We start from the raw sequence: 27,430 nt of genomic DNA, 5'->3' as shown, positions 1-27,430 counted from the left end.
AGTTCCGTTTGACATAGAGGCTCCTACAAGCTCCGCCGCCGAGAGGGAGTGGAGGTGGGAAAGAAAAGAAAGCCGGAGTGTTTGAGCTGTACCGGTGAGGAGCTCGGCGTCTATAGGGAGGGTGCAACGCTTGATGTTTTGGGAGGTCTGGGTTTGGTTGATGTCGGCGGGGATGTGGAGCTAGATATACGTGCGCACGCGCAGGCGTTCTGATAGTTGTTCCCCCTTTTCGGGGTTGTCTTTGTGGCTCTGTCGCTTTGTAATGTAACTGTGGTGTTAGCCACAGTTGTTCCCTCATTCCTTTCTAGCTTGTTTTTGGGGATGTATAAAATATGTTGCTATATAGACCTTAGTGCTTTGATGTTTATAAACCACAGGTAGAACAAATGCTGCGAGTGAAAATGTACGTGGAGAGCCATCTGACACCCCCCCCCCCCCCCTTTTTCATGGGAAAAAATTGCAAAGAGGGGAAAAAATGTCTTTATCCTGGGAACAAATTAGAAAGAGAATTCTGAAATCCATTTACTCTGGTTCTCTTCGAGGCCCCAAACAGAATTCTTCGCTATGCATTTGGGGATTCAGTAGTGGAAGTAATTGAAAGTTAGAAGATCTGGGACAAGTGTTTATTTTTTTCATAGTAAAAATGTGGGCCTTTTTGGGAAGATGTCTCTAAATGGGTTAGTTTCGTGCATACCATGCTAATGAACTTCGCTCCTAAGCTAGGGTATCTCTCAAATTTACTGTAATGCTTTTCACAATACTTCAAAGCAAATCGCTTTCTTCTGGTGCTTAGAAAGATGTTATTAAAAATTCTTTTCAATAGAGCTGGTGGTACCCAAACTGATGGAGAAATACAATATCTTTCTGTGACATTTTTATGGTCTCTCTCTCTCTCTCTGCATTTCTGGGTAATTGAGGATCTTCTGTCTCTTTTATGATCCATAGAATAATCACTTCAAACTGACACCTCAATACTCAGTGTTGTTCTGGTGTTTACCTTTTACCCCTACATCCAGATTTGTATTGATTGTGATGGGAATGTCCCAAGTGTTTATAACCGTGTCATTCTTTGATGGATGAGATGTGCCACTTTATTGTGCCTTTCTGTATAGAAATTTTATTTTATTTTTGCCAACAGGACTTCACAGCCAGTTATGAGATGAGTAACTTTCTAGCTGTTGCGTAGAAAATCTATAGATGCCTTTTGTTCTGTGTTTGCTATGTATCATCTCAACTGTAATCCAGTGTCCTGGGCTGCAACTATCATTTGCTGATAGGTTTCAATTCACCTCTCCTCAACCATTCATGTGTCTGATTTGGAGTAACACTTTGTATTTCCATTATATTTATGCATTTGCCACTTATTTTTCCCTATTTGCTGGTCTAATTCTGTGAAGTTTTTTTTTTTAATTCTTTTGCTTCCTTCCCTTTGTATACTGGTGGACTCTGTCCTTCTATTAATTGCAATGCTTGTCCAGCTGTAAGTCTCCCAGAAGTCAAATTTACTAACTGCTTGCATAGAGACAGCAAGGGAAAACAGTCCTGGTAGATCAGGCCCTAATGAGCTGCAGCAGACCTCAGAGGGAATACCCCTAAATTTTGGAGTCGGTGGTGGCAAGGAGGAGGGAGCAGCAGGAGAAGTCTCAATGGCTGGCTCCTAAATTCAAAGAAAACTTGTCAAGCACCAGAAGGGGGTATATAGGCATGTGCCTATTGAGTAATCCAGCACTGCCTCCAGGAACTCATGCCAAACCTTTTGTTTTGTTTATTCACTGTTTTTTGGTTTGTTTACTCAAAAACAAATTTTTATTGATGAAAAACAACAATAGAACGGATTTCAGATTCCTCAAGGAACGTACAGGGTCTCGATACAGCAGTCATAAGAAGTTGTAAATCACCATTTTGTATATAAAGTAATAAACAGAAACCCGACTGTAGCTTAAAAAAAATAATGTTATTGTTATATGTACATATATTCATTCTGGATCTAAAGTTATATTTACTAGTACTTTGGATACAGAAGAAAAAATTTAAATCCTAATAAGGTCGGAGTCGAAGGTTTGATGTACCGACTCCACAGCCCTGATCAGAATGCTCCATCCATCTGTCTTCATCCTGTAGTTGTGTTACTCTATGAGGACCATCCCATGTTTTGGCAAGTCTAGGTAGCAGCTTTCCCTCCCTTCTCCCCATTTCCAAATGTGTATAGATTATATTTGCCGTGCTCTAATGCCAGCACAGCCCATTCACTTTGAATGGGCTGTGTCTGTATTGTTACAAGGCCGCCGCTAGTATGACTTAGTAAACAGGGGTATATTTGTAAAACAAATGGGATTTTACGACGTCAGTGAATCGTCTTATTCAGAGCTTGCTGTGTCTTCAGGAGTTGGACTTTAGTGTGGGATGAAGGGTGTGTGCCATAAGCCTGTGTATTCTTCCTGACTTGGAGTTCCAGCATTTTGTTAATGACTAGAATAGGCTAATATTTCCCCTGCTGTACTGCCCTTGCAGCATCCCAAAACAGGGTAGGCTGCTGCCTATGAGCCCCATTCAAGGCATACATCCTTCATTTAGGGAGTATAAATTCATGAAACTTCTCATAAGTATAGAGGTCCTGAAGAAACTTCCAGAGAGAAGATTTTGAGATGGAGGGCCAAAGTTGGAGCTTGATCCAGATCATGGTGTGATCAGAGATAGCAAAGGGGCCTATTCTTGCATATCGAACCTTTGTGAATAAATTCCTGGCTACCAACAATATGTGATTGTGTTGAATGATAAATGGATATAATCATGGCCCTGTGGGTGCAGAACCTTTGAGACATCTAAAATACCTAAAAGAATGTATACTAAAGAAAGACTTCTACTAGGGTCATAATGGTGGTGGTGCTGATGGTGGTGGGCTTTGCCCAACAGTGGGTCATGAACACAGTTAAAATCTCCAAGGACTAGAAGAACGTGTTCAAATTGTTGAATATGCACTATCGACCTTTTATAAAAATGTGGGTCATAAGTGTTCATGGCATAGACATTACAAAGCAATAATGGTTATCCCCTGTGAGACGAGCTACAATATATTGGCCCCCAACATCTGCTATCACTGTGTGTTGGATCATTGTCAAACCCCTATGAAACAAAATAATTGTTCTTGCTTTCTTATTTGGCGTAGTTTACTGTGTTCAAAGGAATTTAGGTGTGCTTCTTGAAGAAATACTACAAAAGCCCTGTGGCAGTTTAGAGACAGAAGGATTTTGCTATGTTTAATAGGGGAGGACCCCCCCCCCCCATACATATTTCAGGATAGAATCTTAAGCATTCCTATGCACTAGTTCTCACGACCCTCTGATTTATTATCTGCTATGGAAAACCTGGGGATATGGTCCCAGCCTCCTTCCCAAAAGTACATGACAAAGTTTTCCCATGATGATAGATTTTTAATCAAATGTATAGATGAAACAATCCTAGAATGGACCCGACACGGTTCGTGTTTCGGCGCACAGCGCCTGCATCAGGGGTCTACATTAAACATAAAAATAATAGTTTAATAATAAAATATATATATGCATGTTAAAACATGTTGTATGTAAACACACACACACACACACACATATATATATATATATATATATATATATATATGTGTGTGTGTGTGTTTATACACATTTTTAAAAAAATACTCTTATTTGTATATATATGTCGTGTATACAGTGGGGGAAATAAGTATTTGATCCCTTGCTGATTTTGTAAGTTTGCCCACTGACAAAGACATGAGCAGCCCATAATTGAAGGGTAGGTTATTGGTAACAGTGAGAGATAGCACATCACAAATTAAATCCGGAAAATCACATTGTGGAAAGTATATGAATTTATTTGCATTCTGCAGAGGGAAATAAGTATTTAATCCCTCTGGCAAACAAGACCTAATACTTGGTGGCAAAACCCTTGTTGGCAAGCACAGCGGTCAGACGTCTTCTGTAGTTGATGATGAGGTTTGCACACATGTCAGGAGGAATTTTGGTCCACTCCTCTTTGCAGATCATCTCTAAATCATTAAGAGTTCTGGGCTGTCGCTTGGCAACTCGCAGCTTCAGCTCCCTCCATAAGTTTTCAATGGGATTAAGGTCTGGTGACTGGCTAGGCCACTCCATGACCCTAATGTGCTTCTTCCTGAGCCACTCCTTTGTTGCCTTGGCTGTATGTTTTGGGTCATTGTCGTGCTGGAAGACCCAGCCACGACCCATTTTTAAGGCCCTGGCGGAGGGAAGGAGGTTGTCACTCAGAATTGTACGGTACATGGCCCCATCCATTCTCCCATTGATGCGGTGAAGTAGTCCTGTGCCCTTAGCAGAGAAACACCCCCAAAACATAACATTTCCACCTCCATGCTTGACAGTGGGGACGGTGTTCTTTGGGTCATAGGCAGCATTTCTCTTCCTCCAAACACGGCGAGTTGAGTTCATGCCAAAGAGCTCAATTTTTGTCTCATCTGACCACAGCACCTTCTCCCAATCACTCTCGGCATCATCCAGGTGTTCACTGGCAAACTTCAGACGGGCCGTCACATGTGCCTTCCGGAGCAGGGGGACCTTACGGGCACTGCAGGATTGCAATCCGTTATGTCGTAATGTGTTACCAATGGTTTTCGTGGTGACAGTGGTCCCAGCTGCCTTGAGATCATTGACAAGTTCCCCCCTTGTAGTTGTAGGCTGATTTCTAACCTTCCTCATGATCAAGGATACCCCACGAGGTGAGATTTTGCGTGGAGCCCCAGATCTTTGTCGATTGACAGTCATTTTGTACTTCTTCCATTTTCTTACTATGGCACCAACAGTTGTCTCCTTCTCGCCCAGCGTCTTACTGATGGTTTTGTAGCCCATTCCAGCCTTGTGCAGGTGTATGATCTTGTCCCTGACATCCTTAGACAGCTCCTTGCTCTTGGCCATTTTGTAGAGGTTAGAGTCTGACTGATTCACTGAGTCTGTGGACAGGTGTCTTTCATACAGGTGACCATTGCCGACAGCTGTCTGTCATGCAGGTAACGAGTTGATTTGGAGCATCTACCTGGTCTGTAGGGGCCAGATCTCTTACTGGTTGGTGGGGGATCAAATACTTATTTCCCTCTGCAGAATGCAAATAAATTCATATACTTTCCACAATGTGATTTTCCGGATTTAATTTGTGATGTGCTATCTCTCACTGTTACCAATAACCTACCCTTCAATTATGGGCTGCTCATGTCTTTGTCAGTGGGCAAACTTACAAAATCAGCAAGGGATCAAATACTTATTTCCCCCACTGTATGTTACATTTTATGCTTCAATACTCATGGTTCCTATTGTTTTATATACATACTAGAAAAAAAGGCCCGTTTCTGACACACATGAAATGGGCGCTAGCAAGGTTTTCCTCGGAGTGTGTATGTTTGAGAGAGTGTGTGTGAGAGTGACTGTGTGAGAGAGAGTGAATGTGCGAGTGTGTGTGTGTGTAACAGAGAGAGAGTGAGTGTGGGTGCGAGTGTGTCTGTGAGAGAGAGAGAGAGTGTGTGTGAGAGACAGAGTGTGAGAGTAGGTGTGCGATACACAGACTCTCTGTGAGACCGAGAGAGTGTATGAGATCGAGAGTGTTTGACAGTGACTGTGTGACTCATAGAGAGTGAATGTGATGTAGTGTGAGACATAGTGTGTGAGAGAGAGAGAAAGACACAGACTGTGAGAGAGAGAGAAAGAGAGTGTGTGTATGACAGAGGGATCCCCTCCCTCCTGGTCTGAGGACCCCCTCCCCTATCCCCCTCCCTCCCCTCTCCCCCCCTCAGGTCTCTGGACCCCCTCCACCCCCGCCTCTGGTCTCAGGACCCCCTCCCAACGTCTCCCCTCTTTCTTTCTGCATCCTTCCATCCAGTGTCTCCTTTTTTTTTCTGTACCCTTCCATCCAGCATCTTACCTCTTTCTCTCCCCATCCTTCCACCCATCTACCCTCTCTCCTGATCCTTCCATCTAATGTCTCTCTCCCCCTCCTTCTATCCAGTGTCTCTCTATCTCAACCCTTTTCTGTTCAGTGTCCCTTCTCTCTCCACATCCTTCCAGTCTCTCCCCTTTCTCTCTGCATCCATTCATCCATCTCCCCATTTCTCTCCCCATCCTTCCATCCCGTGTCTCTCTCTCTATCCCCTTCTTTCCATCCAGGCCTGCCCACCCAACACAGACCTGCCAAGTCTCCCATGAAACACGCGGTGCCAGCTCCCATTTTCGGCCACTGTTGCTTCTCCTGTTGAGCTGCAGTGGCTGCTACAAAAACAAAAAGAGCTATTTAAAGCACCAAAAATGTTTTTAAAAAGCAAGCACGGCACCGCAGGCAGCCATCAGGCATTGGCTGTCGGCTCTGCATCCGCTCCTCTCGCCTCTCATGTCGCTGCGCTCCTCCGGGGTCTGCTCCAGGGGCAGTGACGTGAGGAGCGGCTGCAGAGCCGACAGCCAATGCCTGATGGCTGCCTGCGGTGCCGTGCTTGCTTTTTAAAAACATTTTTGGTGCTTTAAATAGCTCTCTTTGTTTTTGTAGCGGCTGCTGCTGCTGCTCAACAGGAGAAGCAGCAGTGGCCGAAAATGGGAGCTGGCGCTGCATGTTTCACGGGAGTCTTGACAGGTCTGTGTTGGGTGGGCAGGCCTGGAGGGAAAGTGGCTGGGCCTGGGCGGCGACCTCAGGGGGGGGGGGGGGTGGAGGGGGGAGCAGCAGTGGCGACGAGGGCGGCAGGGGCGGGGTCCCGGGGGTGGCCCCGGCTCAGTCTGTCGGCGGCCCTGGGTGGAAATGTTGATGCGTGTGGAGGAAGGGCTGAAGCTGCTCCTGCAACGTTCCAATGTCTCTCATTGCGGAAACCATCTCCTGACGTCAGGCAAGCAGGCTTCTACTGCGGGAGAGTGACGTCAAGAGATGGTTACGAACGCAGGTAGCCTCACTGGAATGTTGCAAGAGCAAATTATTATATTAGATGTGTTTACATACAACATGTTTTAACATGCATATATGTATTTTATTATTAAACTACTAGTAAAAGTGGCCCGTTTCGGAGAGCAATGAAACGGGCGCTAGCAAGGTTTTGTTGTTTTAGCGATGTTTGGGGGGAAGGGGTGAGTGACATACCGACACCGTGTGGTCCCGTATCCTTGCATTATTGCAGCTCCTGGATCGGTGCTTCGTGCGTGTGTAAGGTATTGGTGTGTGTCGTTCGGTAGCGTAGCATTGTGGGTGCTGTTTGATTGGTCCTCCGTGGCTCCGCCCTCAACGTCATGACGTACGCGAGGGCGGGGCAGAAAGTCATGGTTCCACTGCGATCTACACCATGACGGAAGTTGGAGTTGGAAAATGTTGCTTCATTAGAACGTTGGGGTTGTGAATTATGTCTGGAAGGGGCGTGGCTGAGGGCATGTCTACTGAGTGAGGGTGAGTGGTCCTGACAGCCTACCCTAAGAAAAGTAGATTCAGTGCTTCACTGAACGTTGGAGGTGAGAATTATTTATATAGATTATTTTTATGTTTAATGTAGACCCCTGACGCAGGCGCTGTGCGCCAAAACACGGACCGTGTCGGGTCCATTCTAGGATTGTTTCATCTACACATTTGATTAAAATTCTTATCCCCTTTTTTGAAGGCTCCTGGTACTTTTTGTTTTGTTGTTTGGGTACAAATGTAACAAATAAATACTGGGACAAACCGAAGGTCCATCAAGCCTAGTATCCTGTTTCCAACAATGGCCAATCCAGGTCCAAGTACCTGGCAAGCTCCCAAAAAAAGTACAAAACATTTTATGCTGCTTATCTTAGAAATAAACAGTGAATTTTCTCAAATCCATTAAAGAATGGCATATAGACTTTTTTTTTAGGAACTTGTCCAAACTATTTTTAAACCTTGCCAAGCTAACTGCCCTCGCCACATTTTCAGGTACCAGATTCCAGAGTTCAATTACATGCAGAGTGAAGAAATATTTTCTCCAATTTGTTTTAAATTTACTAGTTAGCAGCATTATTGCCCCCAGTCCTTGTATTTTTGGAAAGAGTAAACAAGTGATTCCTTAGCGTCCCTCCGGACTGGCCCAGACTGTGACTGATGGGTTGTGTACGCCTTCCAGCAGGTGGAGACAGAGAAAAAAAACTGTGACTCTAGTGAGCCAATAAGAGCCCTTGCCAGCTAGAGAAAGATCCAGTAATCTCAGTCTCCAGCAGGTGGAAGTTGGTGAACCCTTCAGTCTGAAACTTTTTCTATTCTTTTCTCTCTGTAGAGTAAGCTTTAATTGATCAGCTGTTTTGTGTTTATTTTGCCCTTAGCGATGTCGGGGAAACTCCACCGCTGTGCCGCCTGTCAGCGGCGGGCTTTAGGAGCGAGTGGAGTAGCTTCTGAGAACTAGGGTACTGAGGTTGGGCAGTCATCAGTACCGTCAGTTGGGGGTTCCTTCCATTGGGCCGGCGATCGCGTCTCCTTCGCTCCCGTTTTTGGCGGGTCTGTACCTCGGTTGAGTTCCACGGTGCAGCGATCGATAAATCAATGGTGCCGTCGGGAGGGATGGCTCGAGTCTGATGTTGTGGTGCCAGTCGCTTCTTCCCCGTTTTCGGCGGGAAACTCTGCCATTTTGATTTTAATAATGTAGTAGGGAAGTAGCAGTGTAGAGTCCACCGACAGAGATATTTTACAATCCTGATGCAGGGAACCTGGTGCTTTGTATATGAGCCGCGAGCTTGGGGGGGGGGGGGGGGGTGGCTTTAGCCTTCTTCACCCTCTTAGATTGGGCGTCTCTGAGGTATATGATCAGTTGAGTAAAATTTGTCAGGATCTACAGTGTCTTTCAGCTCTTTGCATAGCACTCTGTGCAACACTTTGTGATTCAGAGCAAGTGGAATGGATCAGCTCAGAAGGCAAAGCTATTATATTTAGCTTCCTGGCCAAAAAAAAAAAAAAAAAAAGATTCAGATACCCGTTTGATTTATGTTATATTAAACAGGGGTTCCTCTGTAGCCTGCTCAGTATGTCAGCCTCAGTTAAAAAAAAAAGTGTGTGTGTGTGGGGCGGGGGGGGGGGGGGGTTCTCTCCTTAACAGCCATGCTTTCATATTGTCATTAAGGCTGTGGCTATGTTGTTTTTATTTTGCTGAGGTCTGTAGGGTTTTTGCAGCTTTGCAGATGGCCAGTTTGGTTTCAGGCTGGAAAGGATTCCTTTGGAAAGCAGGATAGAATCAGGCTGCTCTAACCTCATATTTCCTATCCCTCCTCCCCTCTCTCCACCGTTTTTCTCCACCCTTCAGTGGGGTGCAGATGTCTGGAATAAAAAGTTTTTTTATTGCACTTTTCAAGCTTCGGTGTATATTTTTTCTTATATCTTTAGCCCGATGCTGGCTTACCTTCAAACAGCAGTTTTGAATATTTTCAGATCTGTGGACAGCTGTCACCTACCTGGGGTAGTAACAACACTCAGCCCTAACTAGCTTCTTCAAACCAGCCAAAGCAACAGCTTGTCGTCTTATTTGGCTGGACAGACTTATCTGATCAAGGTTGAATGATAACATAAGTGCATAGGCGTTGCCATGCTGGGACAGTGCGAGGATCCAGCGAGTTCGTTTCGCTTCCGTCAGTAGCCACAGCTGTTCCCAGACTGCCCACTAATTCTTTGTATACTGATCCTATGTGAGTTATTCTCAACAGGTCTACTAAACCTTAGGTGGCGGAATGTTGTAATTACATGTCTTCTTATAGCATACTAACATAGGTCTGTAATCATGTATCTTATGCTGTCAGGCACATATCATTTCGTACTCCCGTTCTCAGCAATGTAGGGGTGCGGGCCCAGCCTCTATTTCCGGTAGGCGCTCGATTGACGCCATTTCAGGAGAGGTGGGTCCAGATTACTTAGGATCAGTGGGTAGTGCAGCTTTTTCGAGAAGGGTGCGCATTAGAGTTCGCTCGCCCTTTATCCGATGTTTTCCTAGAATCTCTTTGCCGTTCTCGCATCCTAGCCGGAGCCATCACACATTATCTCGGCAGGTTTCTGGCCCTTCGAGCATTTGGCTCCTGTCCCTCGAGCGGACCAGTGTCAAGGTCGTTACTCTATCCGTTTTTTTACATCTCAAGGCGGTCAATCTAGCCCTCTAGGTGCCCTCTTTCCAAATGCATACTTTGTGGGCCATCATGGTTGCCCAGAGAGTTCCTGACTTCTCTCGATCTTTCAGAAACCTATTTCCACATTCCTATTGGTCCTGCTCATCAACGTTCTCCTGCGTTTTGCTGGGCCAGGTCGGCACTTCCAGTTTCGGGCCCTTCCTTTCGGTCTTGCGTCTGCTCCTCCTACGTTTACCAAGGTCATGGTTGTTGTAGAGGCGGCTCTAAGAATGGCAGGCATTTTGGTGCATCCTTAGACAATTGGTTGATCCGGGTAAAGTCTTATCACGAGAGTGTTCAGGTTGCTGCTCAGGTAGTAGAATTCTTGTAGACCCTAGGTTGGGTAGTCAGTGTCCAGAAGGGCCGTCTTCAGCATTCTCGGTCGATAGAGTATCTGGGGGTCTGGTTCGACACGCACCAGGGCAGTGTGTTTCTGACGCAGACTATGGTCCTCAGGTTGCAGGCTCAGACTCGTCTCTTCTTGCAGAATTTGAGTCCGTTGGCAAGAGACTACCTACAGATCTTAGGCTCCATGACGGCGGCGATCGAAATGGTGCCCTGGTTCAGAGCACACATGCGCCCTCTTCAGAGGTTACTTGTGTCCAGATGGTCGTCCCAGAAGGATTCCCTTCATCAAAGGTTGCCACTTTTGCTCCAAATGAAAACCAGTCTATGTTGGTGGTTTCGGGAGGCCAATTTGACCAAAGGTCTGCCGCTAGATCATCCCAGCTGGACGATGGTGACAGCAGATGTCAGTTGCAGTGGCTGGGGAGCTCATTGTCAGGGGCAGTTTGTTCAGGGTCTCTGGTCTCATCAGGAGACATTGTTTCCATCAACCTGTTTAAGGCCAGAGCGATTTGTCTGGTGCTCCAGTAGTTCCTTCATCTCCTGAGAGGCCGAGCAGTGCGAGTAATGTCAGACAATGCCACAGCAGTAGCATATATCAATCGGCAAGGAGGGACGAGGAGTCTACCATTGGAGAGTGAGGCGTCGCTGCTGTTTCAATGGACAGAAGTCCATCTGGTGGCTTTGTCAGTGGCTTACGTAGCAGGGGTGTCCTAAATGTTCAAACAGATTTTGTAAGTTGGCAAGTGTTCGCTAAGCGAAGTGGCGTTTCAGCTGCTGGTCGATCGTTGGGGGTTACCCAAGATGGATCTGTTTGCCTCCGCACGCAATGCAAAATGTCCTCTGTTCTTTAGTCGTTGCAAGGATCCCAAAGTGCAGGGTATGGGCACTCTTCTTCAATCTTGGCCAGCCGGTCTAGTGTATGCTTTTCCTCCATGGCCTCTGATAGGGCGTCTTCTTCAGGAGGTCGAAACGCACAGGGGATGTCTGATTTTGGTTCTGATCGAGTAGTGTTGCGGCCAGTTCCTTCCTTTCTTCCCAAGGTGGTAACTAGGTTTCATGTTTCTCAGCTGGTGGTATTGCCTGTATTAGGTTCTTTCTCCGGCTCACAGGAGCAGAGACTTTTGAAGTGTTTGGATGTTATACGGGTGTTGAGACACTATGAGGGGCATAATCGAACGCCCATCTCCATGGGCGTCTATGTCCGAGAACGGGTACATGAAGGGGCGGGACAGACTGTATTAAAAAAAAAAAAAATGGCCACCCATCTTTTTTTCGATAATACGGTTTGTGCCCGGCAAATGCATTGGAGTTGTGCGGATTTGAGCTGGGCGGTTTCGTTTTTCAGCGATATTGGAAACCGAAGGCGCCCAGCTCAAAAACGAACAAATTCAAGGCATTTGGTCGTGGGAGGGGCCAGGATTCGTAGTGCACTGGTCCCCCTCACATGCCAGGACACCAACCGGGCACCCTAGGGGGCACTTGTAACAATTAAAAAAAAAAAAAGTAAAATACCTCCCAAGTCCATAGCTCTGTTCCTTTGGGTGCTGAGCCCCTCAAATCCCCCCCCCCCCCAAAAACCACTGCCCACAACTCTACACCATTACCATAGCCCTTATGGCTGAAGGGGGGCACCTACATGTGGGTACAGTGGGTTTTGGGGGCGGTTTGGAGGGCTCTCATTTACCACCACAAGTGCAGTAGGTAGGGGGGATGGGCCTGGGTTCACCTGCCTGAAGTCCACTGCACCCACTAACAACTGCTCCAGGGACCTGCATACTGCTGTGATGGAGCTGGGTATGGCATTTGAGGCTGGTATACAGGCTGGAAAACAAAGTTGTTAAAGTTGGAGTTTTTTTGGTGGGAGGGGGTTAGTGACCACTGGGGGAGTCACGGGTGGTCATCTGGTCATTTAGGGCACTTTTTTGGGACTTGTTCATGAAAAAAAAGGGTCCAAAAAGTGACCTAAATTTGCGCTAAAAACGCCTTTCGTTTTTTCCATTATCGACTGAAGGCGCCCATCTCTCCTCGGCCGAAAAACACACCCTAGTCCCGCCTTCACCACTCCTCCGACATGCCCCCATCAACTTTGTTCGTTCCCGCGATGGAGTGCAGTTGAAGACGCCCAAAATCGGCTTTCGATTATACCGATTTGGGCGCCTTTGCGAGATGGGCGCCTATCTCCTGATTTGAGTTGAAATCTGGGCGCCCATCACTTTCGAAAATAAGGCTGTATGTTAGGTCTACTGATGACATTCTGCGGTCTTATCGTTTCTTCTGATTGGAGGTGCGCTTAAAGAAATGATAGCTTCAGCTTATCATCTGGGAAATCTGTTCCAGAGCATGTTAAGGCGCACTCTACTAGAGGTCAGGCAGCTTCTTGGGCAGAGCATTGTCTGGTGCCTCCAGAAGACATTTGTAGGGCGGCGACCTGGTCATCTTTGCATTCTTTTTCTAAGCACTACTATTTGGACGCCCTCAGTCGTCGTCAGGTTGCTTTCGGAGCGCACGTTTTGTCGGTGGGGCTGCTAGGGTCCCTCCCATAATTTCACTGCTTTGATACTTCCCATCAGTCACATTCTGGGCCGGTCTGGAAGGACGCTAAGGAAAGGTAAATTAGACCTTACCTGCTAATTTGCTTTCCTTTAGTCCCTCCGGGCCGGCCCAGATCCCTCCCTTCAGATATCTGTGTTTTTGGAAGTTGTTTTTTTTTTTTTTTTTTGGAGCTGTGTTGCTAGTTTAATTCTATATTTAAGAAATAAAAAACAAAAAACAAATTTATAAGTAACAGAAGTGTTTCTGGTTTACTAAAAGGTCCTCTTGAAGGACTGTGATATATTATTAGGCACTCACCCTTTGTTGGCAAAGTGCAGGTGGCTGCTCAGGTTTTTGGATGCACAGGTTATGTATGTCTTCTATAGTTTTACTGTTGCTTTGGTACTTTATTACTGGATCTTTCTCTAGCTGGCAAGGGCTCTTATTGGCTGGCTAGAGTCACAGTTTTTTTCTCAGTCTCCACCTGCTGGAAGGTGTACACAACCCATCAGTCACATTCTGGGCCGGTCCGGAGGGACTAAAGGAAATCAAATTAGCAGGTAAGGTCTAATTTACCCTTCACATCTACCTGTTCTACTCCACTCAGTATTTTATAGACCTCTATCATATCTCCCCTTTGCCATCACTTCTCTAAGCTGAAAGCCCTAGCCTTTTGCCTTTCCTTGTAGGGAAGTTGTCCCATCCCTTTTAGCATTTTTGCATTCAGCTACTGAGATGAAGCTTTCTGTACTAGCATTGACCACTTTTCACAGGACTGAAACATTGGCTTGTGCATTTCCTGTAGCTGGCCCCAGATTATGGAATTCATTACTAGGTCAACTGATTTTGTTCACCAGTACAGCAATTTAGAAAGGTTCTTTAAATACATTTGTATGTGCAGGCTTTTTCCAATTCCTGACATTTAATATGGCATCTCATTAGCTTAGGCTTTCTTGATCTATTGTTGTAAAGTGTCTTGTCAATTTTTGGTTTTGAATTTTTATTTGTTTTTATTATGTAAGCCGCTTAGGGATAGGTGGTGTGTATGTATGTGTATATATGTGTGTGTGTGTTCTTTGGATGGTCTTAGATGTTTTGTGACTTTTGGATGAGCTGTTGCTGCACCCTTGAAGTTATTTGGGCAGGCCAAACCCTCCTGGGAATGTTCACCACTGTACCAGGTCTTCTCTGTTTGGAGATAATGGCTTCCACTGTAGTTTGGTGGAATCCCAGAGCTTTGGCTTTGTAACCCTTTCTAGACTGATTTATTTCAACAACTTTTTTTCTCATCTCTTCTGCAATTTTCTTTGATTCTACAAGAACACTATGGCACAAACATTGTGGTGGCTACTTCACTGTTATGATAAGGTTCAAAATATAGTCATAAAGACAGATCAGAAGAGGCTCCAGCATTGGGAAGTAAGTTCGGTGCCAGGTAGACGTCTATAGTTTGTGCTTCAAAATAGGGCAAAGACAGATTAGGATCTGTTGTTGGACAGACTGGATGGACCATGCAGGTATTTATCTTCCATCATTTACAATGCTACTATTTACAGATTAAGTTTAATACAATAATACAGTATAAATGCAATGTCCTTAGTTTGATTATAAACTATAAATTAATTACTGTATTTGGACTGTAAAATTGACTATACTTTCTACTCTATACAGTATTTGATGAAAACAACTAGTGAAATGGCATATGCCAATGAAGATGGTCTACTGGATCATTTCTGCTTGGTTGTGTGAAGCTGTAAAGAACTTTGACTCTACACAATCAGAACTATGTACATATACTTTGGAGGAAGTGACGTCACCGGCGAGCATGGCTGCCTAAACGCCGAGCTCTCGATCACTCACAGCGTTTTTCTGCATTCCCCCGGCTCACGGCGATCTACTTCTACTTGCCCTGCACGATAGAGACATTCCTCGCACGGGCGTTCTGGGGAGGTGATGCAGGCTCGTGCAGAGGCAGTCAATTTATCCCAATTCACATTCACAGGTGGCACGAGCAAGAAGCACATGGCGGCCCAGGTGGAGGAGGCCTTGGGTGAGCGGGAGATAATCGGAGACCTGTCTTCTGGAGATATGCCCCCAACGCCAGACCAGGCAGGTCCCGAAGAAGGAGTTTTCCCAGAGCTACGCTTCTGGCTACAGGAGATCCGGTCAGACCTGAAGGCAGTACGATCTGACCTGGCAGCTCTAGGGGCTGACCGAGGTGAGATCAAGGAGCTGGGGCATCAGGTGGAGGAGAACAAGGGCCAGATTGATGAGCAGGCAGAGACAATGGGGTCTATGGACAGGCAGATCGCGGACATCCGTATTGGTCAGCAACAAATGGTCGACAAACTAGAAGACCTAGAGAACCGGAGCCGATGCAACAATCTGCGGTTCCGTGGTCTTCCGGAAACCCCAACATACCAAGACAGTGAGTCGGTGGTCCAGCGAGTGGTAAGCTCACTGCTTTCTGCAATTGAGTCACCTATTGCTCCAGACAGTGTAATATTGGAGAGATCCCATCGAGCCTTGGGGCCGACAAGGAATAAACTTCCTAAAGATATTATTGCGTGATTTCAAGCTGAAAGAACGGGTTCTAAAGGCAGCACGACAAGCTAATGATTTCAAATGGGACTCCTACTCCGTGGAGATTTATCAAGATCTGGCATCAGCCACTTTGAAGCGCTGGGCTGACCTGAAGCCTGTCACTGGCAGACTTCGTGAAATGGGTGTCCGGTACAGGTGGAGACACCCCTTTGCGCTGGTTTTCTATAAAGATGGACGTATGCACCAAGTTAAAACTGTTTCAGAAGTGCGTGAGGTCCTCCCTGGGGGTGACCTGACGGTGACACCCTCAAAACCTCGTGTACCTTGGCCTGATTCCGCCTTGAGGTCCCATCCTAAGTGGCAACGAGTGGGGCACAAGCAATCGGCTGGCTGCCTCACATGAGGGTTGATCCGGACTACATATTAAGGTCATTTCTATGCGGACATTGCTGGGCCCCTCATGGGGTCATTGCTTGCGTATGAATGGTGTTGTTTTGGCTATTGGGGCCGATGTTGGGACCTGTTTGATATTTGGGATTGTTATTTTATGGTGCTGGGGGATATATTGATGATCCATAATTTTGCCATTTGTTGCTGTGTGGGGGTTTGATTTAGCGGGATGTATAATCAGTTGTGGGTGTGAGGGTCACGTTCCTTCCCTTGGGCACCTTTTCTGATATGGATGGGGTGTCATGGTTAAGTGGGGGCTGGATGGGGAAGGTGGGATGGAGGGGAGATACATCGCCGAGTGTGAGGGAGGATCTCAATTTGGCATAGGAGGGAGGGGACCTGATTGGGAGTGGGTGGGACTGGGTGGGTGGCTGAATGGTGGTTGGGAATGGAGGGGTTGTAGATGGCCAGAGTGGGGTTATGACACTGTTAGGATGTCAGATATAAACCTAATGCTCCTGAATGTCAGGTGTCTGAATGTGCATATGAAATGTTTCGGGAGCTGGTCTGTATGAAAGTGGACATTGCCCTGATTCAGGAGACCCACCTAAAGCCCCAACACGAACGTGTGTAGACATCGTAATTATCCACTTATGTATTTTGCATCTAATCGTGCGGGGGGGGGCAACACAAAGGGGATTCTGATAGCGTTTAATGATTCCCATCTCTGGTGTATTGAAAAAAACATTTGAGGTAAAGGGAGTCGTTTTCTATTATTATTGTGCCTAATGCAGATCACAGAGAATTTTTCCACCAGTTGGATCAGTTACTACTGATGCATGGGGAGGGGTCAGTGTTAGTTGGGGGGGGGGGGGACTTTAACCTCACCTTCAACCCCCGGCTAGATAACTCGATTGTAACAATACAATACGCCCAACAGAGCCGTTCATTGCTTCATGCATTTTTAGCTAGGTGTCAATTGATAGATCTCTGGCGGCATACTAACCCTGCACAGAAAGAATACACGTATTTCTCCTCAGTCCATCGATCTTACTCTTGTATTGATTTCTGGCAAGGCGATGCCTCAATTCTCCCATGTATTCAGGACCAGCGGATAGTGCCCCGTACATGATCAGATCATAGTCCGGTCGTTCTATGTCTTCAGTCTTGGACTCAGTCGAAAGTTACCCCGCACTGGCGCTTAGACGATGCTTTGCTCTCTGACGAGACTAATGTTCAACAAGTTGAGCGTCTGGTCAAAGAATACATCCAACTAAACAATAACGGGGAGGTTTCACCAGTTGGGTTATGGGAGTGGTTCAAAGTGGTCATGCGAGGGCACCTCATTGCCTTAAAGGCTCACGTGCGAAAAGAGCACCAGCAGGCGGAGAATTCTTTGCGGAAACGTTTGGCTGAGGTGGAAAAACTCATAATAGCGTAACACTTTCGCTCTCCCCCTCAACCTCTAGTAGATCAAGCACATAAACTTTGTCAGGAGCTGCATGAACTGCAACTGGCTGACATCTCGGAGCAGCTGCAGAGGGTCCGACAGACGCATTTTGAATTTGGGAACAAGGCAAGTAGACTTTTGGCCCATAAGTTAAAAAAGCAGGTGAGTCGAGCCCATATTTCACAAATGAGGGATGGCAATGGAGTGGTAACTTCAGACTCAGTGGAGTTACAGCTAATGTTTCAACAGTTCAATGTGAAACTTTACACTTCCGATATTAATCCCTCGGAAGATGACATATTTGCTTTTCTAGACCAGGTCCGTCTACTGAGGTTACTGGAAGGGGCCCAACATAGGATATCTAGACCTATTGAACTAGATGAGATTCTAGAAGCAATCAAGGCCTTGGCCCCACCAAGTCTCCGGGGCCGGATGGCTTCACGAATAAATTTTACAAGATCTTTGGTAGGCTTTTGGCCCTCTCCTCTTGAGGGTGTTTAATTCATTACGGGAGGCACAGACACTTCCGGAAACTTGGAATTTGGCTCTCATTACGGTTTTACCTAAACCGGGTAAAGACCCGCAACTCTGCAGCTCCTACAGGCCGATTTCTTTACTAGGGGTGGGCTATAAAATCTTTACTAAGATACTGGCCTCTCATCTACAACATTACCTTCCTCTTCTGCTGCAGGAGGATCAGGCAGGGTTTGTTCATGGGCGTCAAACCTTTGATAACATTTGTCGGGTGCTTCACCTTATCCACTATGCTCACTCTTTGAAAGTTCCCATGTATTTACTTTCACTAGATGCCGAGAAGGCATTCGATAGGGTGCATTGGCCCTTCTTGTTTGCAGTTGCGGAGAGAATGGGAATATTGGGCTGTTTGCTTCATTGGCTACATCTTTTATATAAGTGGCCCACTGCTGTTGTGCGAGTAAATGGTAACCATACCTCTCAGTTTCCCTTGTTCCGGGGAACAAGACAGGGCTGTGCTTTGTTTCCTCTCCTCTTTGCAATGATGATCGAGCCTCTAGCTGTCTAAATTCACACACATGCAGTTATCAAAGGGCTGCGGTGGGGGATGATTGAATCAAGAATTCTTTTGTGTGCAGACGACATATTACTTACCTTAACTGAGCCAGGTACCTCTTTCCCAGTCCTGTCCTCAATTCTGCATGATTATGGTAGGGTGTCAGGCTTTAAGATAAATATGAAGCCCTGAATATCACAGTCCCAGACGATCAGGTTACGAGGCTGAAATCTAGCTTTCCTTTTCGCTGGGCACCTCGATTTATCAGGTACTTGGGGGTCAACTTGACTAAGCGCCTAGAGGATCTTTACGAGGCAAACTTCCCTGCTAAAGTGCAAGAGCTATTTTTAGAGTTGGAGAGATGGAAGGGATTGACGATCTCTTGGCTAGGGTGCATAAATGCGGTTAAAATGATTTTGCTCCCCAAATTGCTATATCTGTTCATGGCACTGCCAATTTCTCTATCCGATAAATTCTTTCAAGGCTTGCATAGGAGAGTGTTCTCTTTCATTTGGAAGAAGAGACCCCCATGGGTACGTCGAGTGGTAATGCATCAGCCATGAGCTCATGGGGGAATGGGAATCCCCTCCTTTCTTTATTATCAGGCAGCTCACCTTAGAATCTTGGCTGATTGGCTTCAGGGGGAGAGAAAGACTTGGACAGTACTGGAGCAAACTTGGTTTGAAGTATACCCACTGAGGGCTATCCCCTGGTTACTCGAGAGACTATTAAGGGGGGGGGGGGGGGGTCAAAATAGCTCCGCCCCTTCTTTGGTGGCCTCTTAAGACCAGGGCGCGCACACACTTATTGCATATGTCTATACGATTCGCACTGGGTTTTTTCCCTGGGGTATCTGACCCTTGTTATGGCAATTGGGAACAATCAGGTCTATGCAAGCTTGGGCAAGTGTGGGAAGATGGGAGACTTATAGCGTTTGGGGGTAGTACAAGAAGGATATGGGATACCCTCATCTAATGCATTTCAATATCACCAACTACGAGACTTCATCCTTAGGCGAGCAAAGGGGGAGTTAAGTCTAGCGGAAACGCAATTGGAGCAGGTGATGGTTGGGGGGGGGGGGGGAGAGAGAGGGGGGATATCGTGAATCTATAAGGCATTGCTCCAGCAGACCAAACCTGTTAATTATTACTTACAGAAGTGGGAAAAGGCATTGGGGGTATCTTATGAATATACAGAGTGGGAAAAGGTATTCAAATCCTTGCTTAAGGTGTTGGTGTCCAGTTCTTTGGTAGAGAATGGATACAAGATACACTGTTGCTGGTACTATACCCCCAAAAGATTGGTTAGAATGTTCAAGGTGGGATCAGCCTTATGCTGGCGCCAATGTGGGGGGGGGGGAGGGAGATATGTATCACATTTGGTGGTCTTGCCCCTCGGCACAAGAGTTCTGGACCAAAGTTTTGCTATTTGTGTCTAGCCTAACTGAGGTCAGCTATCCCAAGAAAATGGAGCACTGTCTTTTGCATGTTAAACTGCAGGGAGTGAACATGAACACTCATCGACTGGTCACGCAGGTGTTCGTGGCCAGCAAATTAGCACTGGCGGCGGCTTGGAAACAACAGTCTCTACCTGTCATATGTGTGATATTACGTAAGCTGGATTATATTCATTTGATGTCTAAACTCACAGCGTTACGTACGGGTAGTATACTAGCTTATCGCATTTGAGACCCATATGTTTTATGGTCATCTCACCCCGATCCTGCTCCGCAACAATCTTAGATGTAAATGGGGGAAGGGGTGGGGGAGGGGGTGGATGGGTGGGTCAAGACAAAAGAAAAATTCAGTTAACTGTTGGTATTCTTTATGCTTATTAATGTGAACCTAAGTTGTGGATGGTTCAGATGTTGTATTATTCAACTGCAGATGGTGAAATTAGGTCTTACCTGATAATTTTCTTTTCTTTAGCAACAGCAGATGAATCCAGGAACTGGTGGGTTGTATCCATCTACCAGCAGGTGGAGATAGAGGTAACAGAACTCTTGGGAGTAAAGCGGACGGCCAGCCCATCAATTACTATATATCTTTCGAAAGCAGAACAATTAGGCCAAAGTGGAGGAGTGGACTTTGGTCCTGGGGAACTGGGTTCGATTCCCACTGCAGGCACAGGCAGCTCCTTGTGACTCTGGGCAAGTCACTTAACCCTCCATTGCCCCAGGTACAAATAAGTACCTGCATATAATATGTAAGCCGCATTGAGCCTGCCATGAGTGGGAAAGCGCGGGGTACAAATGTAATTAAAAAAAAAAAACAGCTCCATCACTGAAACAGAACTCCCCTCCTCACTACAATCAGAGAACCAACAGTAAAACAAACTGGAACCATAAACAACATGGTAACATTGCCTGCCGAAGCAGAGTTTTTTCTTTTATATATCTGTAGTTTTCATATCTGATTGAAACTGCATAAGAAAAAACAGAATCGCGCGTTGTCAAACTGAAATAGTCGGCGAACGGGCGGGATCCTGAATTCATCTGCTGTTGCTAAAGGAAAGAAAATGATCAGGTAAGACCTAATTTTACCTTCTTTGTCACAAACAGCAGATGAATGCAGGAACTGGTGGGATGTACCAAAGCCAACCCTAAGAAGGGCGGGAAGCCGACATCCCCCGCGCCAAGACCTGAGCCCCAAACCGGTCATCTTCCGAGGAAGCGACATCCAACCGATAGTGTTTAACAAAAGTATGTTGAGACGCCCAAGTAGCTGCTCGACAAATGCCATCCCCATGAAGCGGTCTCCGCCCAGGACGCCGCCTGCGCTCTAGCAGAATGAGCTCATAGAGCCAAAGGTGGCTCTCGACCTTGTGACAGATATGCTGACACAATGGCCTCCTTAATCCAACTTGCTATTGAGGCTTTGGAGGCCGCCTCACCTTTCCACGGCCACGAAAGAAGAACAAAGAGGTGATCCAATTTCCGAAACTCATTGGTGACCTGAAGGTAATGCAACAGCACCCTTCGGACATCCAGCAGTCGAAGGGATGCAAACTCCGCCGGGAAATCCTCCTTCCTAAACGAAGGAAGAAACAGAGTCTGATTAAGATGAAACTCTGAAACTACCTTTAGAAGAAAGGAAGGAACTATCCAAATCGAGACTCCCGAATCGGAAAACCACAAAAAAGGATCTGTGCAAGACAAGGCCTGCAGTTCAGAAATGCGCCGAGCTGAGGAAATCGCCACCAAAGAGACAGCCTTACGTGTAAGATCTTTATCCATTGCTTTCCGCAAAGGCTCAAAAGGAGACGCCTGCAATGCCTTGAGCACCAGGTTTAGCCGCCACCAAGGACAAGGCCGCCAAAGAGGCGGGCGAAGATGAAGAACCTCTCGTAAAAAACGAGCCACATCCAGGTGAGCTGCCAAGGAAAATCTGGCTACTCGACCCCAAAAGCAAGCTAACGCTGCAATTTGCACCCACAGAGAGTTATACGCGAGACCCTTAGAAAGACCGTCCTGCAGGAAATCTAAGGTTACTGCAATCGATGCCAGAAAAGGAGAACTGGTCTTTCGCTCACACCACGAAGAAAAGAGTTTCCATACTCGAGCATAAACGTACAAAGTGGAGCGCTTCCATGCCTGTAGGAGCATTGTAATCTTGGTGTCGCGTCCCGCGCTCCTACCTGCTCTCCCGCCGTGGGGGGCGGGAGCCAGCGTCCTCCGCAGCGCGAGGTGGCGGCCCGGAGGCTCCAGCGTGGGAGCGGGCGCTGCCGCGGGAATGGCGGATCAGGCCGGGACCGGCGGTCGGCAACGGCGACCACCGGTCTCTCTGTCGCCGGGCGAGGTCCGCGCCGCCCAAGATGGCGGCGCTAGTGTGTGGGGGTCGGTGTCTTCCTCGCTCCAGAGCCAGGGGGCCTGGAGCTCCGCCTACTAGGCGCCGGATTGGAGGGCCGAGGCAGTGGCTCCGCCTGGGGGATCAGGCAGAGCCAATCCGAGGGGCTCTGCCGGTTCCCGGGGCCGGATTGGTGGTTTTCTCCCACGAGGGTGGGGCGGCTAATGTGGCTCGATATTTAAAGACGGAATCTGAGCTGACACTTTGCTTCAGGTTCTGTTCCCGAAGCCTGCTCCATGGTTCCGTGTTGTTACTTCCTAGTCCTGCCCAGAGACTTGCTTTGAACCTGACTACTGTTGCTAGCCGCCTGCCAAGAGACTTGCTTTGAACCTGACTACTGATTGCTAGCCGCCTGCCCAGAGACTTGCTTTGAACCTGACTACTGATTGCTAGCCGCCTGCCCAGAGACTTGCTTTGAACCTGACTACTGATTGCTAGCCGCCTGCCCAGAGACTTGCTTTGAACCTGACTACTGATTGCTAGCCGCCTGCCCCGAGACTTGCTTTGAACCTGACTACTGATTGCTAGCCGCCTGCCCCGAGACTTGCTTTGAACCTGACTGCTGCTTGCTAGTTGCCCACACCTCCCGACTCCAGCCAGGTCAGTCCGTCAACCCCGCGGTTCCAGCAGTCCCGCTGACCGCCTGCAGCTGGGGGCTCAACCCCTGGTGAAAGGCGGTCGCTGCGGGTGAAGATTTGGGGTTGCTCGGCTGTCCTTTGAGGTCCTTCGGGGCCTTATGGGACCTAAGGGCTCACTGACATTGTGGACAAGACACTTGGGTTCAGAAAAACCCCTAGACCTCAATCGGTTCCTTTCAATAGCCAAGCCGTAAGACCAAAGCGGGAGGGATTTTCCATCTGAACAGGACCCTGGCAAAGAAGATCCGGAGTCACCGGAAGCCGCAGTGGAGAGTCCTGCAGCAAACAAACCAGATCTCCTTACCAGGGCCTTTGCACCCAATCTGGAGCTACCAGAACCACGGTCCTGCGATGACGACTGATGCGATGAAGAACTCTTCCAATCAGAGGCCAAGGAGGAAACACACAGAGCAGTCCCCACTGAGGCCACGGCTGCAGTAGCGCATCGATCCCCGCAGACCCCGGCTGCTTTCTTCAGGAAAAGAATCTGGGCACTTTGGCATTCTGCACCGTGGCCATAAGATCCATCACCGGCGTTCCCCAATGATGAGAAATCAGTCTGAACACCGCCGTCGACAGCAACCATTCCGCTGCATCCAAGAGAGTCCAGCTGAGGAAATCGACCTGGATATTGGACTGGCCCACAATGTGTGCCGCTGACAGACAAGGAACATGAGACTCCGCCCACTTCAAGAGACGTGATGCTTCCACCGCTAGGGACGAACTGCGCATTCCCCCCTGCCGATTGATGTAAGCTACTGTCGTTGAATTGTCCGACAACACCCGAACAGGCTTCCCCTGCAGACGATCTTGAAACTCGGCCAAAGCATTCACCACTGCGCTCAACTCCAACCGATTTATGGACCATGATGACTCGAGAGGAGAGACCAAGTCCCCTGAGCCATTCTGTGGAGACAATGAGCTCCCCAACCGGCCAGACTGGCATCCATCATGACCACCACCCAATGCATGGAAGCTAAGGGCATGCCCTTCCGCAACTTGGTTGGACAGATCCACCACAACATACTGTCCCTGGCCGCCTCTGTCCATGCCATCCGGCACTGATGGTCCAGAGACGTCTGAGACCATCTGCTCAAAAGGAACAACTGGAGAGGCTGCATGTGAGCTGTCGCCCACGGCGCCACCTCTATTGTTGCGGCCATCGACCCCAGGACTTGGACAAAGTCCCAAACCCGAGGGTGAGGCATCCGCAATAAGCCGCTCACCTGAGCTATCAGTTTTACCCTGCGACCACTAGGACCATTCCCTACCTTTGTGTCGAAAAGCACCCCCAGGTATTCCAAGCTCTGCGACGGAGAAAGATGGCTCTTGCTGAAGTTGATAACCCATCCCAACGACTGAAGAAGAGAGATCACTCTGGCTGTGACAGCCCGACTCTCCTGCGGAGAGGAGGCTCGAATCAACCAGTTGTCGAGATAAGGATGAATTCCCTCCTTCCTTAAGAAGGCCGCCGCCACCACCATGACCTTCGAAAAGGTACGTGGAGCCATGGCCAGGCCAAAGGGAAGAGCCCGAAACTGAAAATGATGACCCAACCCAACACATAATTAAACTCTGGAATTCGTTGCCTGAGAACGTGGTGAAGGCAGTTAGCTTGGCAGAGTTTAAAAAGGGGTTAGACGGTTTCCTAAAGGACAAGTCCATAAACCACTACTAAATGGACTTGGGAAAAATCCACAATTCCAGGAATAACATGTATAGAATGTTTGTACGTTTGGGAAGCTTGCCAGGTGCCCTTGGCCTGGATTGGCCGCTGTCGTGGACAGGATGCTGGGCTCGATGGACCCTTGGTCTTTTCCCAGTGTGGCATTACTTATGTACTTATAACCGCAAACCTGAGAAACCTCTGATGCGGTTGCCAAATGGGAATATGCAGGTAAGCTTCTTTGAGATCCAGTGCTGTCAAGAACTCCCCTGGCTGAACTGCAGCAATCACGGCTCGCAAAGTCTCCATGCGAAAATGCCGGACTCTGAGAAACTTGTTCACGACCCCTTAGTCTAGCACCGGTCGGAAGGCTCCGCCTTTCTTTTGCACCACAAAGTAAATCGAATATCGGCATTTGCTCCACTCGGAAGGAGACACGGTTACGATGGCTCCCAGCCTTAGTAGCTCTTCCAAAGTAGCCAGTACTGCCAACTTCTTTGACTGTGTCCCGCAGCAAGACACCAGAAAAAATTCTGTGACGAGCACACTGAATTCCAGTCTGTATCCATCCTGCACCACATCCAGTACCCATTGATCTGAAGTTATCTTGACCCACTCTTGGAGAAACAGAGAGAGACGCCCCCCTATCTGCACTACCCCAGACTGGGCCAGCGTCCCATCATTGTGAGGTGCGAGAAACGGCTCCCTGACGACCGGAGACTCCTGATGTACGCTTCCCATTCCGAAAGAAAGATCTTTGCTGGAAACAGGGACGCTGAAATGAGCCAGAAGTTCTAGCTGGGCGAAAACGGCTTGGCTCCTGAAAACGGGATTTGGCTGCTCCCGGACGCAAAGCCGCTCTGGGCTTATCCTCAGGAAGACGCTGGGATTTGGACTCCCCAAATCCTTCACAATTTTTTCCAAGTCTTCTCCAAACAACAGCTTACCCCGAAAAGGTAACCGAATAAGATGCTGCTTGGAAGCCATGTCAGCCGACCAATGATGGAGCCATAACATCCTCCGACAGGAAACAGCCAAAGCCATCATCTTGGCCGAAGAACGAACCAAGTTATAAAGGGTGTCCGCCAAATAAGCCAGGCCAACCTCCATTTGCAGAAATGCCGGAGCCCCGGCACTCTCATGCTCTAGAAGAGAATCCTGACCAGAATGAAACCAACTGAGACAAGCTCTAGCTCTGCCTCCAGATGTCTGTCCTGCATGTCCTTGAGCGCTACTCTCCCCTCCACAGGTAGAGTAGTCTTTTTAGTGACCGCCGTCACCAGGGCATCCACCTTAGGTAAGGCAAACTGCTCCAACTGCTCCGATGTGACCGGATAAAGTCGAGACATAGCCTTGGAAAGCCTCAGAGCGCTATCTGGACCTGCCCACTGAGCCGAAATCAATTCATCAATGGCCTCATGCACTGGAAAAGCCCTAGCCGGGTGTCTAGTGCAAGCCATCTTGAGATTCACAGACTGAGCAGCCGCTACGTCTGGATCCTCAGTATTCAACGCTTCTAAAGCCTGAGAAATTAAGGAAGACAATTAATCTTTTTGAAAAAGACGCACAGAAGAAGAATCATCTGCCTGCTCCTGACTGCTTCAGGCCCACTAGCTAAAATGGCACAAGCACCCGGCGCACTCAGCCAGCGCTACACACTGCTGCCGACGAACGCCGCTTCCCACAACGGGAGCAGCGTTTAACCGTCTCTGCCGCCATGTCGCCTCACTATGCTAAAAGAAAATGGAAGCCGGCACTTACCAGCTGATCCTCCCGGCAGCCTGAGCCAAGGGAAACCACTCTGGCTCCAATAGCAGCCGCAAATTTTGTTTTAAAATAAATTCTATGGTTCTCTGATTTTTTTTTTTTAAGTGAGGGAAGAAGAGAGCCAAGTAGAGTGAATAGAAGCCTGTCAATAGAGAGTACAGGGTGAGGCAGGGACCCAGCAATAAGGTATGCCCCCAAAGTTGACACCTTCAGTCAGCCACCCCTCTCCGCTCAACTGGCCAAACGGCCCAGGAGCACTCTCAAAGGCCTAGAATCCAGGAGCTGAAGAGAAGCCTTCCATCCACCTGCTGGAGATAGAGATATACTAATTGATAGAGGGGCTGACTGTCTGCTTTATGCCCAAGAGTTTTGTTATCTCTATCTCCACCTGCTGGTAGATGGATACAACCCACCAGTTCCTGCATTCATCTGCTGTTTGTGACAAGGAAATTTCAGTAAAATTATAAATAAATGGAAAAAAAAAAGGGGGGGAGAACTATGCACATATACTTTAAATTGTTTTAGATCCTTGAGAGCAAAGAATATTGTCCCTGCATGTTAAATCATTACCACATGATAAACATCTTATGTCAGGGTTCACGTATCTTCTGTATGTAGTGATAGCGCCTGTAAATAAACCACTTGTTAATGAAACTTTACTGTAATTCTTTTGCACATAATTAAAAAAAAATTCTTTATACATTTGCAACATTAATTGACAAGCATAATCATCGTGTTGAAAGAAGCTTAGGATAATACCATCCAAAAAGAATTGTAAAAAATAAGAAATATGACGAACAGATGATAATTTAATCTTCCTTAGAGCACAAATTAGCGAGAGAGTGGTTAAAACAGATAAGGAGGTCAAAAATGTATAAATAATACTACGGCCTATTTAAATCCACAATCCAATAAAGTCAACCATCTATGATGAACCTCAATCTCAGGATAGCTTTTTCAAGTCCAAAAAAGATCTCAATTGTTAAGGTGCAAAGAAAACATACTTTATACCTAAATACCAGACCATACATTTACAAGGAAATACCAACAAAATTGAAGCCCCCATTGACCTAGTCTCTTCTCTCAT

General features: G+C 47.3%; 1 protein-coding gene across 1 annotated transcript in view; it reads left to right on the top strand.

The window, feature by feature from the left end:
* Positions 1–27,430, top strand: part of ZBTB5 (zinc finger and BTB domain containing 5) — a 36,558-nt gene continuing 9,128 nt past the window's right edge. The window contains exon 1 of the mRNA XM_030194413.1: positions 1–94. The gene's annotated coding sequence lies outside the window, so the exon portion shown is untranslated. The remainder of the gene's footprint in view (positions 95–27,430) is intronic.

Source organism: Microcaecilia unicolor, chromosome 2 (genome assembly GCF_901765095.1).
Source record: "Microcaecilia unicolor chromosome 2, aMicUni1.1, whole genome shotgun sequence".
Classification (NCBI taxonomy): Eukaryota; Metazoa; Chordata; class Amphibia; order Gymnophiona; family Siphonopidae; genus Microcaecilia; species Microcaecilia unicolor.
The sequence above is the reverse complement of the archived record's forward strand: the minus strand, read 5'-3'. Positions and strand labels throughout refer to the sequence as shown.